At 45.2% G+C, this 15,492-nt stretch overlaps 1 protein-coding gene across 3 annotated transcripts in view; it reads left to right on the top strand.

Moving 5' to 3' along the window:
* Positions 1–15,492, top strand: part of LOC146869511 (phosphoenolpyruvate carboxykinase [GTP], mitochondrial-like) — a 212,844-nt gene that overhangs the window by 120,173 nt on the left and 77,179 nt on the right. The gene's annotated exons all lie outside the window — the stretch shown is intronic.

Here is a 15,492-nt window from a genome sequence, read left to right as displayed (position 1 = left end):
ATAAATATCGTCAGAAATAAATATCGTCACTAAAATATCGCTTACATTAATATCGTCATCCTATACTTAAACAAGGATTCACACAAATATCGATTTTTTTTTATCGACAACCCTAATATCGTTCACACTAATATCGACAACATAAATATCGACTACTACATGATCGACTTTATTTTAAATAACATGACCTTAGACATATATATCGACTACACTAACATCGACGACCTATCTGCTTATAGAAATATACAAAAAATATCGTCTTTTTATTACCAACTCGATATGCACTATTCTTTTATTTTACACACTTTTTTTAACTATTTTACTTTACAAAACTATTCACACATATAATTATTTAACGGTTTTCTAATTCAAAATAACGTTCTCGACCAATGATTTTGAAATTTCACTAATTGAACCAATCAAAAGCTACCATTAATTAACTCACTAATATAAAAACAATTATACACTTAACGTAATTTACCATTTTTGGGCCAAACTTGGAGAAAAACGGTTACCTTGCTGAGAGAAGAAAATACAAACCTACGACTACAACTACAAAACGTCATACTACACTTGAAGTAAGTAAAATCCCATTGCTTTTTTCATTCGAACTTAGCATAAAGTAGATAAACTCCCTAAATTAAAAAGTGTTCTTCTTTAGAGTAAAAAAAAGAACATGTTGAACTTATCAACAACGACCAGAAACTTACATGTAAAAACATTTATTAACTACCTTATCCATGTCTACTTAGATAGCTGACTAAAATTATTTAAACTTGCTAAGTAAATGTACAATTTACTTCATATATTAACAACTACTATCATCCAAATACTATAAGTAACACAATGATTAGAAAAAAAAAATGAATGCTGCGCGAGGTTGCTGTCCAGTAGCACAGGCGCAAAGGAGGATAGTTCAGTTAATCCATGAATGTATAGGCAGCATACATGGCAACTGCTTCCAACAAAAAATCGTTTGCAGGGCCACTAAAAGTCTCAGCCATCCAATTAATTAAAGAAAAGGAACATACGTGTTCTTCAACCATCGGAGCCTCTAGCACAATCAGAGGGCAACCGGAATGTTCCTCTAAATAGCTCATAGCCAAGAAGTCGTAGGCAGCCGTTGATATGTCCCAATTACCCAGGATACCATGCGCCGCACCACAAGCCATAATCCGGACACCAGAACAGGCCAACTCGTGAGTCACTAAGGGCCTCATCAGTCGATCGAAATCCGGCACCGGAGACACCGTGTTGGTCAAGCACAAATCCAGAGGCCATTCAAAGGGACAATCCAGGCAGTGAAATACAGGTTGCACGCAGGTGAAGTAGGAATACCTGAAGGATAATCCATATGCCAGGCTTAAAGTCGCCAATGGCAGAGTACCATAAAAGTCAAGCATCCTATCACGAAGAAGATGCAGACGGGACAGGTGCTCGTGTGGCACAGAAACAGCAGCCATTCCGTAGTATGAAAAGTAAAAGCAGCACACCTGCCACCAGCGCCAGAAGCAACGGAACACCTCCAAAGATGCTCGAGAAAATCGAATGAAAAAATGCCGGAATCACACCAAAAATAGTTTGGAAAGAGGTCACGAGGCCTGAGCCTACAAGTTTAAAAAAATGAGCCAGGCCGGTCGTGGACGAGGCATTGAAAATAGTTAGGATCAAAGCTCCGAAATGTAGGGGGAGGTCAGTATTCAAAACCGCCTGTACCTCAGTGCGCGTATTAGCAACGTGAAGGACAAATGTTTCACGAGAGGAAGTCAATGACACCTCTTTTTGGGACAATACAGCTCTTATTCTGCTCAACTTGTTGAACTCTGCTTTCAAGGTTGGAATCGAAGGCCAGATGGAAACATCCACCCGCCCGTGCGGGGGTGAAAAGAGAATATTATTGCAGCAGACAACCCTCTCCGATACAGTTACTATATATGGGATTCCCACTAACATCCCGCAGCAAGCTTCATTATTCAAAATTAAATAACTACTGTTTGCAAGCAGCGTCAAAGAAGGCGTAATCACAGGCACTGGGACACCTCGTAGGACGCAGGCCAAAATCGGGGCTTGTACATTGCATGCACCGTGTAATTGAATGTGCCTACATACCAAGGAATGATCTGGTGTCGTGGTACATTCCTCACCCTTCAGATAAACCTCAGTTCCGTCCCTAGTACATCTATACGTAAAGGGGAGGGACCAAACCTCATGTATGAAAGCGGTGCCCAGCTGTTCATATCTACCCAGAGCATAATGTTTCATACAAGACGTAAACTTAAGAAGTGCGAACGGTAGAGTTATCAACCCGTATATAAGCCACGTGACTGAATTGATTTCCGCCACAGAGAAAGGTAACGGTTCTAATTTTTCTATATGTAATAATGAATATGTAGCATCTTTCATGGACATAAATAGCTGCTTATCAGTAATGTTAAAAGGAATGAATAACGATGTAGTGCTCAAATAGTCCCAAGGGACCCTCCCTGCCTTTAACGTCTGCAATGTCCATGCAAACTGCATAACAGAACGCAACTGGTTTTGACCATTATATAACACAGACATATCATCATGCACAATATCAACAACTGACGAAACAATATTATCTAATGTATAAATTCTGGAAGAGAGAGTGCTAATGCTGTTATCTATAACGGCTAAAACCTTTTCCATGTTTGCTTGGTCAATAGCTCTCCATCTTGAAGCCGCCTCAATTTGCGAAAATTTCCACACTTCGTTGTAAATAGCATACGCCCACCTTTTGGTTCTGCCACCCACAGGACCTTTAACAAAATAATTCAAATCTATTTTGTCATGTAACTTCGATAAATGAACTTTGACAGATGCTAAGGTGGAATGTCGCAGCCAGGATTGACATAACTTTCCCACAGAATATGTAGTTACAGTATTTGACGACTCAAACCGAGGGTCTACGCGTTCCAGAGGACTAAATACCCTTTTGATCAAAAATAAATTGCAAACTCAGGGAAAGTTCTGGATAGTAAACCATAATAAATTACTATTCTAACTCCAATCCAACATAAGTCAGGGAAAGTGCTGGATAGTAAACCATAATAAATTACTATTCTAACTCCAAACATAACATAAGTCAGGGAAAGTGCTGGATAGTAAACCATAATAAATTACTATTCTAACTCCAATCCAACATAAGTCAGGGAAAGTGCTGGATAGTAAACCATAATAAATTACTATTCTAACTCCAAACATAACATAAGTCAGGGAAAATGCTGGATAGTAAACCATAACATAAGTCAGGGAGAGTGCTGGATAGTAAACCATAATAAATGACTATTCTAACTCCAATCCAACATAAGTCATGGAAACTGCTGGATAGTAAACCATAATAAATTACTATTCTAACTCCAAACATAACATAACTCAGGGAAAGTGCTGGATAGTAAACCATAACAAATTACTATTCTAACTCCAATCCAACATAAGTCAGGGAAAGTGCTGGATAGTAAACCATAATAAATTACTATTCTAACTCCAAACATAACATAACTCAGGGAAAGTGCTGGATAGTAAACCATAATAAATTACTATTCTAACTCCATTCCAACATAAGTCAGGGAAAGTGCTGGATAGTAAACCATAATAAATTACTATTCTAACTCCAATCCAACATAAGTCAGGGAAAGTGCTGGATAGTAAACCATAATAAATTACTATTCTAACTCCAAACATAACATAACTCAGGGAAAGTGCTGGATAGTAAACTATAATAAATTACTATTCTAACTCCAATCCAACATAAGTCAGGAAATGTGCAGGTTAGTAAACAAAATAAATTTTTCTATCTAAATTATTTTTTAGACCCTATTCCCCTATAATACCAAAATAACGCTTCTTCAATATTAATTTAATATTTTTTATTAATATTAAAAAATAAATTTCGTGTAAAATTTTTAATTTCGATGTTAAATTTTGCTTTCATGATACATTTCTAATTTATTAATATTTTATACAATTTTTAAAGACTACATTTTTAAATTACTACCCACCCTAATCCCCTATAATACCAAAAACCCGCTCCTAAAATTTTTATTTGAAATTTTTAAATTTAATTACAAATGTAAATTCGTAAACAATTAGAAATTTAAAATTAAATTTTAAATTTCTTAATTATTTTCTAATTTGTTTATATTTTATAATAATTTACTATTCTAACTCCAATCCAACATAAATCAGGAAATGTGCAGGTTAGTAAACAATATACATTTTTCTATCTAAATTATTTTTTAGACCCTATTCCCCTATAATACCAAAATAACGCTTCTTCAATATTAATGTAATATTTTTTATTAATATTAAAAATAAATTTCGTATAAAATTTTAAATTTCGAGGTTAAAATTTGATTTCATTATAAATTTCTAATTTATTAATATTTTATACAATTTTTAAACACTACATTTTTAAATTACTACCCACCCTAATCCCCTATAATACCAAAAACCCGCTCCTAAAATTTTTATTTGAAATTATAAAATTTAATTACAAATTTAATTTCGTGAAGAATTCGAAATTTCAAATTAAAATTTGGATTTCTTAAATATTTTCTAATTTGTTTATATTTTATAAATTTTTTAAAAACCAAATTTTAAATTACTACCCACCCTTATCCCCTATAATACCAATAACCCGCTACTAAAATTTTAACAATTCTTTTGTAGAAAATATTTTTTAACACATATTATTACTAGTAGGAGTTTTGTAAGTTTTTTAAAAACATAATACATCTTTTTTTATAAATTTATAACAACTTATATTTTTCTGTCGATATTATATGAAACGACATTTTGTTCAACGATATTTTGTTCATCGATATTTTTTTATGACGATATTTTTGTCATTCTCACGAAACGATATTTTTTAAAAAGATATTTTCTATTACGATATTTTTCACAGTCGATATTCTTACCACGATATTAATGCTAGTCGATATTTTCCCGTCGATATTCTATCTTTATACCGTTATAATATACAGAAGTTGCACTTTATATGGATGGGCCCTGGTGGCCACTCAAACCATATACTAAAATAGTGGTATAAGTACCACGAACAGGAAAGTGAAAAGGCCTAGGGCCTCTAGAATCGCTGGGCCTACAAGGAGCTAACTTCAGTTAGTGACCAGGAGGTCCACGGGTCGCGTGTGCAGTGAGGAAAGTTACACGCGGGCTCCCATAGGTTTTCAATGGGTGCGTAAAAGTTCAAAAGTTACTGCAGAAAGGGTCTTCTGGATGGACTACGATCTTAAGATTCAAAACACAGACACTAGATATGTTTCTCTACACTTGGGCACCGGAGTGCCAGCTTTACCTCACCCACAGGAAGCGGGTGCATAGGTCTCGAAGTGCGTCGGGTTTCTTCTATCGATTCAATGGAGCCTGATGACAAAGATGCTGCAGGCGGTCGGGCCAGAAGAGATGCGGTGGATCCAAGGGTGGATCGGAGTTGTAGAAGACCTGAAAGCAGAGGGGACAGTGTTCACAGTCACTAGCCAGTGACCGGCGTGGCACCAGGTAGGTACCAGGCGATGTCGGGTGCAAACAGGCAAAGAGGTGTAGCTTGTCTCCGCAGCCACGTGGTCCCTGAAGGTCGACGACGTCCAGGAGTCGAGTCACGAGCTGTCCCACGCAGGCTCTCGCTGTCGGTGGTGTCGGCGACTCGAAAGAAGCAAACAAGCCTTGGCAAAGGCAGGAGTCGTGGAAATTCAAGAAAGCTGATTGTTCTGACCAGCAAGGTCAGAGGGGCTGCTCTTTTGGAGAGCAGCTGGGGCCAGTCTGGAGCAACCAGACCAGCGTTGTTGATTTCAAAATAGGTCGCCAAAATGGCCACTTGCCAACGGGCCAGGGACCGGGCAGGTGCGTCGAGATGCAAAGTGCAGAGGGGCCCCACGCAGATCGTGGAGATGCTGGAGGGCTCACCTTTGGTGCAGATGCTGCTCGGTGGTTGGGCTTCTCAGGACCCAAAGCACAACTCGGAGGAAGCCTCTGTTGTCGCGCTTGCAGCTTGTCGTCGGTCTTCCAAGATGGCTGGCTCCACGTGTCTCGGTGCCTCCATGGGTTCCTTCTTTTCAGGGACTGTGGATCGGGCGGTGAGAGGTCTGGAGGTCCAGGTCTTGTCGGGCTCTGGGCTCGGGCTCCGGCGGGAGGCGGCGGCAAAGCAGACGTTGGATAGCTGGTTGGTGCTTGCGTTAGCAAGATGGTCACTCCCTGACCATAGGGGAGATTTCCTTCAGTCCTCTGTGCAGCAGAGCGTCGAAGTTCCCGTCTTCTTCTTTGTAGTTAAGTTGATTCCAGGATGTCTGAAGTCTTAGGACACAGCTCCTACCTTTAAGCGGATTCTAGGGGCCGGACTACCTGCTAGGTCCCTCCCTAAGGGTGGGACCAGGAAGGGGGGTGGTTACACCCCCAATCCTTTGTCCAGCTCGGCCCAGGTCCGGGGCTGCTTTGCCCCAGGACCTTTTTGAACTGGCATATGCACCGAGGCTCCTTGTGAGCCTCAGGCATGTCTGATTCCTTTCAAGCCCTACCTGACCAATACACAAAATCCTGTCTGGGGTGGTGCACGCACCTCCCCTGGCAGGAAACCCTTTGTCCACACCTCCCAAGCTGGAAGGACTCCCAGCAGCAGGAGGGCAGACTTGTGTCTGTGGTGGCAGCATCCATTTTGTGGAGCTGAGGCTATGTCTGATTTTACCCGGGTTTCAGGTACTGTACATGTCGTGTCCCTCTAGAAGGGTGGAATGCTAACCCCGTCGCCAGAATTGGCGAGGGGTTAGTATTCCAATTTCGTATGACACCTTACTTGACATGTTTTGATAAAGCCAAACCAAAGATAGCATTTAACCGCGAGGTTCATAATGCACTTAAGAGCATATGGTATGACGATATCTGGAAACGGTAGAAGGAAGTTGTTCCGACCACTGCAGACAGGCTCAGCTCATGCCAGAGCACCATCTCACATGGAACCAAGCACTCTGCCTTCAGGATTGTTAAGGCCTGCCATAGGAGTGACTTATAGGTTACCAGGTGTCCCATTTAAGGTTAGGTATAGGTATACTACACCTAAGTAAGAGGTGGTTACACCAACTTACCCCAGCTGAGTGATCAGCCAGTTGTGTCAAATTTGTTAGGCCAGGCCAGGGGTGGCATAATACATGCTTCAGCCCCTGGCAGGCCTTAGATACACCAATGCCCTGGGTACCTAGTGTACACTGGTACAGGGGCTCACAGGGTGATCCACTTCCAATTGGTTATGCACCTAGGGTGCATAGTGTCAATTTAGTTAGAGAGAACAGCAGGCTGGGGGTCTGATTAGCAGGCCCACAGCCTCAATATGTCAAAAACCAGTGAAGCAAAAAGCAAAAATTTGGGGTGACCATAGGATAGCAGACCCTACTCTCCTACACAACCCCCCCCCCCCCCAAACGCAGGGACATTAAACTAGCCTTGACCAGTCTCGTCTTCATGTTCTAAGTGGAAGTACCTGGACAGACCATCTGCATTCCCATGGTCTGTACCTGGCCGGTGCTCCACTGTAAAGTCCATCCCCTGTAGGGAAATGGACCACCTAAGCAGTTTGGGGTTTTCACCCTTCATCTGATTTAGCCACAAGAGGGGCTTATGGTCGGTCTGAATCTTGAAGTGAGTGCCAAACAAGTATGGCCTCAGCTTCTTCAGGGCCCACACCACAGCAAAGGCCTCCCTCTCAATAGCTGACCAATTCTTCTCTCTGGGGGTCAACCTTCTGCTTATAAAAGCAATGGGTTGGTCTTGACCATCTACATTAAGTTGTGACAGCACAGCTCCCACACCCAACTCAGAAGCATCTGTTTGGACAATAAACTCTTTGGAGTATTCAGGACTTTTCAGGATAGGTGCAGAGCACATGGCCTTCTTCAGGTCATCAAATGCCTTTTGACAGCTTACTGTCCACTGAACCTTTTTGGGCATCTTCTTGGATGTCAGATCATTAAGAGGAGTCACAATGGACCCATAGTTCTTAACAAACTTCCTGTAGTACCCAGTCAAGCCCAAGAAAGCTCGAACTTGAGTCTGGGTGGTTGGAGGAGACCAGTCCTTGATGGATTGTATCTTACTCTCCAGTGGTTGAACTTGGCCTCCACCTACAAGGTGGCCCAAATACACAACCTTACTCTGCCCTATCTGGCACTTAGTAGCCTTGATAGTGAGGCCTGCCCTTTGCAGAGCCTCAAGAGCCTTCTTCAGGTTGATCAGGTGATCCTCCCAGGTGGAGCTAAAGACAGCAATGTCATCAAGATATGCTGCACAAAAGTCATCCAACCCAGTAAGGACTTGATTCACCAACCTTTGGAAGGTGGCAGGTGCATTCTTCAGACCAAAGGGCATCACCAAAAATTGATAATGCCCACCTGGGGTTGAGAATGCTGTTTCGGCCTTAGAATCCTCAGCTAATCTGATTTGCCAATAGCCAGCTGTCAAGTCAAATGTGCTCAAAAACTTAGCAGAAGCTAGTTTGTCTATGAGCTCATCTGCCCTTGGAATAGGATGTGCATCTGTCCTAGTGACAGCATTGAGTCCTCTGTAATCCACACAGAACCTCATCTCTCTCTTGCCATCTTTGGTGTGAGGTTTGGGGACCAGAACCACTGGGCTAGCCCAGGGGCTCTCTGAGGGTTCAATGACACCTAATTCCAGCATTTTGTGTACCTCAGCCTTTATACAGTCCCTGACGTGGTCAGGTTGTCTGTAAAGTTTGTTCTTTACAGGGAGACTGTCACTAGTGTCCACCACATGGGTACACCAGTCAGTTTGACTAGGTATCAGTGAGAACATATGTTGAAATGATTGTAGAACCTGTCTACATTCAATCTGCTGATGCTCAGTGAGGTTGCCTCCAAGGGTCACTCCTTCAACTGAACCATCCTCAGGGTTCTGAGACAACAGGTCTGGGAGAGGGTCACTCTCTTCCTCCTGTCCCTCATCTGTAGCCATGAGCAAGCCCATGTCTGTCCTGTCAACATATGCTTTTAACCTGTTAACATGGAGTACCCTGTGGGGACTCTTGGGAGTGCCTAGGTCCACCAAGTAGGTAACCTCTCCCTTCTTTTCCAGGATTGTATGGGGTCCAGACTATTTGTCTTGGAGTGCTGCTGGGGCCACTGGCTCCAACACCCATACCTTCTGTCCTGGCTGAAACTCAACCAAGACAGCCTTTTGGTCATGCCAAGCTTTCTGTAAGGCCTGGCTTGCCTCAAGGTTTTTGGATGCCTTCTCCATATACTCAGCCATCCTGGAGCGGAGACCAAGTACATAGTCCACTATGTCTTGTTTAGGCTTTTTGAGAGGTAACTCCCATCCTTCCTTCACTAAACCCAGTGGGCCTCTTACAGGGTGCCCAAACAACAATTCAAAGGGGCTGTAGCCAACTCCTTTTTGTGGGACCTCTCTGTAAGCAAACAGAAGGCAGGGTAGAAGGATGTCCCATCTTCGCCTGAGCTTTTCAGGTAATCCTTTGATCATACCCTTTAGGGTCTTGTTGAATCTCTCAACAAGCCCATTGCATTGTGGGTGATAAGGTGTGGTGAACTTGTAGTTGACACCACATTCCTTCCACATAGCTGTCAAGTATCCTGACATGAAGTTGGTACCTCTGTCTGAAACCACCTCCTTAGGAAACCCCACTCTGGAGAATACTCCCAGCAGGGCCCTGGCCACAACAGGAGCTGTAGTGGTCCTAAGGGGAATTGCCTCTGGATACCTGGTGGCATGATCCACTACCACCAGTATAAATCTGTGCCCAGATGCAGTGGGAGGATCCATGGGACCCACTATATCTATTCCCACTCTTTCAAAGGGGACCCCCACCACAGGTAGTGGTATTAGGGGGGCCTTTGTTGTGCCACCTGATTTGCCACTGGCTTGGCAGGTTACACAGGAGCGACAAAACTCCTTGGTATCTTCATTCATGTGAGGCCAGTGAAAGTGAGGGACAAGCCTGTCCCAAGTCTTGTTCTGGCCTAAGTGTCCTGCTAGAGGAATATCATGGGCCAAGGTAAGAAGGAAGCCCCTAAATTGCAGAGGTATAACCAACCTCCTGGTTGCACCAGGTTTTGGGTCTCTAGCCTCTGAATAAAGGAGCCCATCATCCCAATACACTTTATGGGTAACTTGAGCATTCCCAGCAGCCTCAGCAGCAGCCAGCTGTCTGAGGGGTTCAAGAGATGGACAGGTTAACTGAGCCTGCCCCAAGTCAGCCCTGGAAGGTCCCCCTGTCCCCAGAAACTCAACCTGATCAGGTTCAAGCTCTTCAGGGACAGTTCCTTCAGGGTTCTCTAGATCATCTTCCTGGGAAGGCTGATCATCACTTGGAGGCAGGGGGGAAGGCACAGCCTTAACCCTCCTGTTCTTCTTCTTGGTAGGTGCTTGGTCCATTGTTCCAGGATCCAAGACCTGTGGTTCAGTAAGGCACTTTTTGGCCTGTGACCTGGTCAAAGCAAGGACATGTGGTGATATACCTAACATCTCTGCATGTGTCCTGTACTCCACTTCTGACCATAGAGAACTCTCTAGGTCATTGCCCAACAAACATTCTACTGGGAGGTCTGCACTAACCACAACCCTTTTGAGGCCAGTTACCCCTCCCCATGAGAAGTTAACAACTGCCACACTATGTGAAGTAGTGGCATTGCTGGCATTGGTCACCAGGTAGTTCTCACCTGGTATGTACTGTCCAGGGTCCACAAAGCCTGGTGTCACCATAGTGACACTGGCACATGTGTCCCTGTAGGCTTGAGCCACTTTTTCATTTATTAAAGGAGTCTGTCTGTACTTGCCCAGGTTACTGGGGCTCACAGTCAGGGACAAATCCATGTCCCCATCACAGATCAAGACTGCCTGTGTCAGGGTTCTGTCTAAGTCAGAATCTCCTTCAGTTCCCATAGTGATTCCCACTACACCCTTTGTCTGGGGACCAACACTGCTAACAGTAGTACTGGGAGCAGGTGCCTTAGGGGCAACAGTGTTGGGGGCTCCACCCTTCTTACAATCACTAGTCCAGTGAGTTGTATTCTTGCAAGATTTGCACCAGGGTTTCTTTGGACCTTCTTTCTTCTTCCCTTTAGGCTGGGACCCACCCTCGTTAGTACTAGTTTGGGGCCCTGTTGAAGACTTCTGGTCTTTAGATTTCTGATCTCCACCCTTTTGGTCTGTTTTCTTCTGATCACCCCCTTGGCCCTAGTTCTGGTTCTTTTGCTTAACCCTGGTTCTGACCCATTTGTCTGCCTTCTTTCCCAATTCTTGGGGAGAGGTCAGATCTGAGTCAACCAAGTGTTGATGCAGTTGCTGGTTCTGACAGTTATTTAAAATCTGTTCTCTCATCATCAAATTGTACAATCCTGTATAATCAGTTACCTTACTTCCCAGCAACCAACCCTCCAAAGCCTTAGTGGCACATTCAATGTATTCAGACCAGTCCTGAGTCTGTGTCTTCTGGGTGTCTCTGAACATTAACCTGTACTGTTCAGTGGTTAAGCCTAACCCATCAACTAGGACACTCTTCAGGGCTCTGTAGTTTCTGACATCCTCCTCCCTAACAGTGAGGAGTCTATATCTGCCTCTTCCTTCAAAGGAGAGCCATAAGATTGCTGCCCACTGGTCTTCAGGAACCTGCTGCACTTTGCAGGCTCTCTCAAGAGCAGTCATCCATTTGTGGATGTCATCCCCACTTTTGTAGGGGGGCACAGCCTTGGACAGGTTCCTATTGTCAAAGACCCTATCTTTGACCTTGGGGACAATGCTGCCACCAGTGGGTATAGACCCACTCTCTCTAGGTTGCCTAGCCTTGTTCAGTTTCTCTCCCATCAGGGCTACTTCTAGCTCCTGCTTCCTGATCCTCAGCTGGGCTTCCTGCATTCTGGCCTCATACTCCCTCCTCTGAGGGGTGGGCATCCTTCTCCTGGAGTGACCTTGAGAGCCTCTAGAGGCATGAGAAGCATTAGATTCACCTGAGTGATTCCTTTGCCTCCCAAGCCCCTGGTTAAGTCCACTAGGGAGATCCAATGGGATGATCCCATTGTCAGTCCCCAATAGCCTTAGGTTAGCTGGGCCACGTATAACACTTGGCACTGGGCTAGTTCTCCCTTCATCCCCACTACCTTCTGTATCAGTACCCTTATCACTTTCATCCTCTGTAGTATGATTCTCATCTAAGGGGTGACTATTGGAAAGGGGTACCTCAGTAGCATCTTCAGAAGGGGGGCCTCCTGTTCCAGTCCCTAAGGGGCCTAACTGGGAGGCTTTCTTGAGAGCTCTCTGATCTTCATCAGCCTGTAAGAGTTCTCTGAGCTCAGCAGAAGTAGGGTTCTTGGGCTGTTTAAGGCCCCTGATATTTGCCAACTGCCTGAGCTCATTTTGATTTAGGGTAGCAAAGAGAGTTGGTGCCCTCTGGGGGTCACTCTCGACAGAGATGGGTACCTTGGACCCCTCTGCCCCCTCCATTGCTCTTAAGTGTGGGTGGATGTGTTGCAATCTACCTACACTTGGGTTTTCCTACTAAACCCATCTAGTAGTTGTAGTCAGGGTGTGCTACTCCCTTTGCTCTACAACAACTAAGTTCAGTAGAACTTAAGTATATCTAATCTTGTTTTATATGTACCCAAAGGTACCTGTATGATCTTTCAATTGGTAACAAAGAGATTACAGAGGTAAAACACAGCAAGCTCAAATCCCACCGCTGCCACCAATGTGAAAAGTTGGCCTGGTATATGATGTTCACTAGTTAAAGTGACCACCTTGTACCATGCCAAGCAACCCTTATGGTGTGGTTGTAAGTCAACCTTTTCGGACTAGCTGCCCTAGTGGTAGCGTAGGCTAAGCAGTCTTTGAGGCTAAACTCGTTAAAGCGTGTTAAGCAGGCTGTTTTACCATATGTAACCCCCCTTTATACCAATGAAAGGACACCACACAGATATATATTCAAAATATATATGTATTTATTACTCAAAGTATCCCCTAGACTCTTTATGAGCACAGGAGCACAAATCGTTAAACAAGACAACGTTATAATATACAGAAGTTGCACTTTATATGGATGGGCCCTGGTGGCCACTCAAACCATATACTAAAATAGTGGTATAAGTACCACGAACAGGAAAGTGAAAAGGCCTAGGGCCTCTAGAATCGCTGGGCCTACAAGGAGCTAACTTCAGTTAGTGACCAGGAGGTCCACGGGTCGCGTGTGCAGTGAGGAAAGTTACACGCGGGCTCCCATAGGTTTTCAATGGGTGCGTAAAAGTTCAAAAGTTACTGCAGAAAGGGTCTTCTGGATGGACTACGATCTTAAGATTCAAATCACAGACACTAGAGATGTTTCTCTACACTTGGGCACCGGAGTGCCAGCTTTACCTCACCCACAGGAAGCGGGTGCATAGGTCTCGAAGTGCGTCGGGTTTCTTCTATCGATTCAATGGAGCCTGATGACAAAGATGCTGCAGGCGGTCGGTCCAGAAGAGATGCGGTGGATCCAAGGGTGGATCGGAGTTGTAGAAGACCTGAAAGCAGAGGGGACAGTGTTCACAGTCACTAGCCAGTGACCGGCGTGGCACCAGGTAGGTACCAGGCGATGTCGGGTGTAAACAGGCAAAGAGGTGTAGCTTGTCTCCGCAGCCACGTGGTCCCTGAAGGTCGACGACGTCCAGGAGTCGAGTCACGAGCTGTCCCACGCAGGCTCTCGCTGTCGGCGGTGTCGGCAACTCGAAAGAAGCAAACAAGCCTTGGCAAAGGCAGGAGTCGTGGAAATTCAAGAAAGCTGATTGTTCTGACCAGCAAGGTCAGAGGGGCTGCTCTTTTGGAGAGCAGCTGGGGCCAGTCTGGAGCAACCAGACCAGCGTCGTTGATTTCAAAATAGGTCGCCAAAATGGCCACTAGCCAACAGGCCAGGGACCGGGCAGGCGCGTCGAGATGCAAAGTGCAGAGGGGCCCCACGCAGATCGTGGAGATGCTGGAGGGCTCACCTTTGGTGCAGATGCTGCTCGGTGGTTGGGCTTCTCAGGACCCAAAGCACAACTCGGAGGGAGCCTCTGTTGTCGCGCTTGCAGCTTGTCGTCGGTCTTTCAAGATGGCTGGCTCCACGTGTCTCGGTGCCTCCACGGGTTCCTTCTTTTCAGGGACTGTGGATCGGGCGGTGAGAGGTCTGGAGGTCCAGGTCTTGTCGGGCTCTGGGCTCGGGCTCCGGCGGGAGGCGGCGGCAAAGCAGACGTTGGATAGCTGGTTGGTGCTTGCGTTAGCAAGATGGTCACTCCCTGACCATAGGGGAGATTTCCTTCAGTCCTCTGTGCAGCAGAGCGTCGAAGTTCCCGTCTTCTTCTTTGTAGTTAAGTTGATTCCAGGATGTCTGAAGTCTTAGGACACAGCTCCTACCTTTAAGCGGATTTTAGGGACCGGACTACCTGTTAGGTCCCTCCCTAAGGGTGGGACCAGGAAGGGGGGTGGTTACAACCGCAATCCTTTGTCCAGCTCGCCCCAGGTCCGGGGCTGGTGTGCCCCAGGACCGGTTTGAACTGGCATATGCACCGAGGCTCCTTGTGAGCCTCAGGCATGTCTGATTCCTTTCAAACCCTACCTGACCAATACACAAAATTCTGTCTGGGGTGGTGCACGCACCTCCCCTGGCAGGGAACCCTTTGTCCACACCTCCCAAGCTGGAAGGACTCCCAGCATCAGGAGGGCAGACTTGTGTCTGTGGTGGCAGCATCCATTTTGTGGAGCTGAGGCTATGTCTGATTTTACCCGGGTTTCAGGTACTGTACATGTCGTGTCCCTCTAGAAGGGTGGAATGCTAACCCCGTCGCCAGAATTGGCGAGGGGTTAGTATTCCAATTCGTATGACACCTTACTCGACATGTTTTGATAAAGCCAAACCAAAGATAGCATTTAACCGCGAGGTTCATAATGCACTTAAGAGCATATGGTATGACGATATCTGGAAACGGTAGAAGGAAGTTGTTCCGACCACTGCAGACAGGCTCAGTTCATCTCACATGGAACCAAGCACTCTGCCTTCAGGATTGTTAAGGCCTGCCATAGGAGTGACTTATAGGTTACCAGGTGTCCCATTTAAGGTTAGGTATAGATATACTACACCTAAGTAAGAGGTGGTTACACCAACTTACCCCAGCTGAGTGATCAGCCGGTTGTGTCAAATTTGTTAGGCCAGGGCAGGGGTGGCATAATACATGCTTCAGCCCCTGGCAGGCCTTAGATACACCAATGCCCTGGGTACCTAGTGTACACTGGTACATGGGCTCACAGGGTGATCCACTTCCAATTGGTTATGCACCTAGGGTGCATAGTGTCAATTTAGTTAGAGAGAACAGCAGGCTGGGGGTCTGATTAGCAGGCCCACAGCCTCAATATGTCAAAAACCAGTGAAGCAAAAAGCAAAAATTTGGGGTGGCCATAGGATAGCAGACCCTACTCTCCTACAAA

This window comes from Triturus cristatus, chromosome 1_1 (genome assembly GCF_964204655.1).
Source record: "Triturus cristatus chromosome 1_1, aTriCri1.1, whole genome shotgun sequence".
Classification (NCBI taxonomy): Eukaryota; Metazoa; Chordata; class Amphibia; order Caudata; family Salamandridae; genus Triturus; species Triturus cristatus.
The sequence above is the reverse complement of the archived record's forward strand: the minus strand, read 5'-3'. Positions and strand labels throughout refer to the sequence as shown.